This window comes from Propithecus coquereli, unplaced genomic scaffold (assembly GCF_000956105.1).
Source record: "Propithecus coquereli isolate 6110/MARCELLA unplaced genomic scaffold, Pcoq_1.0 Scaffold320, whole genome shotgun sequence".
Lineage (NCBI taxonomy): Eukaryota > Metazoa > Chordata > Mammalia > Primates > Indriidae > Propithecus > Propithecus coquereli.
The window spans coordinates 732,364-734,613 of record NW_012148842.1 but is presented as its reverse complement, the minus strand read 5'-3'; positions in this window follow the sequence as shown (position 1 = coordinate 734,613).

Here is a 2,250-nt window from a genome sequence, read left to right as displayed (position 1 = left end):
AGAGATACAGAAGTTGAGGATGTATTTAATGTAGGAAATAAATGATTGACCATAAAATTTAAATTCCATATGAAGGGAAGTAAAGGCATAGGAGAGGGAGTACAGGATATTTTAAAATGGATTAATAATCTAAGAGGTTAAGGACTTGTTGGGGTGGTACTAGAGGAATTGAACTGGAAAAAATGGGAAGTTGTGTTTATTGAATGGGATACTTGAAATTTAACTTATGGAGAGAGCACATATTTTGGAAATGACAAGATCTAGACTATAACCGTGAGAGTAGCTAGTTGTGCATAGGGGAAAATATGATTGTGTGAAGAAAAAAGGACAAGGACCAAAAGGGTAGTGTATTGGAAAAAATGTCTTCATGTGTAGTAAAATCATAAGGAATTAAGCAGGAAAATTTTGGAGAACTGATAAGGAAGGAATAAAAAACTTCATGGAAGTAGCTGGCCTAAGAGTCTGGAAACAACTGCAACAAACAGGGATAATGGATGGTGTCCTCAGAAGACATGAGATGGAAGGCTGGGGACTTTTCAGGATGAAGGAGGGACAATAATCTGGAAGTTGCAGTGAGATTCAAGTGAGTTTCCACCTCCAGACTCAAATGCTAAGGAAGAGGAGTAGAGGTATGGGTAGAAAAGAGCTGTCACTTGAGAGGCCTCAGGGGATCCAGTGTCCTCAAGGGAAAACAAATTTTTGGATAGAATAGAAGAACTGAAAGAAATGTTAAGAAAAGATTAAGAATACTGAGAATGTTGCTGATGACAGAAATTAAATTTTAAAAGCCTAAGTGGAGGGATTTCCTGAGTTTGCAAAGAGTTATAGAGGGGGCAGAAAATAGGATGGGCAAAACCTCATAGCCTTAGAGCATGAGGCCGTGATATTTGAATTTCTCATAGATGTCTGACCTAAACAGGTATAAACTGTACAAAGAACAGATGGCTATATACTAATACCATACTAGTTCCACATTCTTGTTTCCTACACAGATATGGAATTCTCTTATTAGGAATATCCTGTATGCGGAGAATACAGTTTGTCTAAGTGTGAGATACAATATCACTGGGTTGTTACGTTGCAGCCAGTACATAGCTGGAACATATCGGCAAAGATAATGTGTGCCTTGAATGTGCAAGAGCATATCAGTGGAATAAGAAAATGGATACTTTAAAGGATCATTCTGGCTATCTAATAAAAGAGGGTCAACAAGAGAATGCTAGCAATATAAGCCATGAATTTTGAAGTACACTTCCTTTCTTCTCCCTCTGTGTTATTTCCATCTCAAAATGTTCCAACATTCTAGGCTAACTTATGCTTGCATAGACTTGCCTCTGTTTGTTAGCCATCTACACATTAATGTAACAGTTCCTACATAGTATCTTCTATCCATAACATTTTCAAAGAAAGGAAAGAGGAAACGAGCCATGGCTCTTTTAAACTCTGAACAGGTGTACACAAGGCACTATTTTGGGAGTTTGAAGCTGCTCAGTTTCCTGACTTCGGGCTGAGTTCACCTAAATGAAGAGAGACAGGGGAGCCTAAGCTCTCCTACAAACACCTACGACAATTCCCACTGCCTTGATATGGGTTCATGTGAGACTGAGACATGAGTGAACCTCACTTCCCACAGTTTCCTGTCCATACTGATATAAGACAAATCCACAGCCAACATCATACTGAATGGGGAAAAGCTGAAAACATTCTTCCAAGCACTGGAACAAGAGAAGGATGCCTACTTTCACCACTTCTATTTGACATAGTACTAGAAGTCGTAGCCAGAGCAATTAGGCAAGAGAAAGAAATAAAGGCATCCAAATGGGAAAAGAGGAAGTCAAATTATCTCCGTTTGCTGCTGGTATGATCTTATACCCAGAAAACCCTAAGGACTCCTACAAAAGACACTTTGATTTAGTAAACAAATTCAGCAAAGTCTCAGGTTATAAAAATGAACATACAAAAAAAAACATAGCATTTCTACACACCAACAAAGAACATGCTGAGAACCGAATCAAGAATTCAATTCCATTTACAATAGCTGGAAAAAAAAATATCTAGAAATAAATTTAAGCAAAGATGTGAAAGATTTCTACAAGAGGAACTAAAATCACTGATGAAAGAAATCACAGACAGTACAAACAAATGGAAAAACGTTCCATGGTTATGGATTGGAAGAATCAATATTGTTAAAATGACTGTACTTCCCAAAGCAATCTACAGATTCAATGCAATTCCTACCAATATACTAAT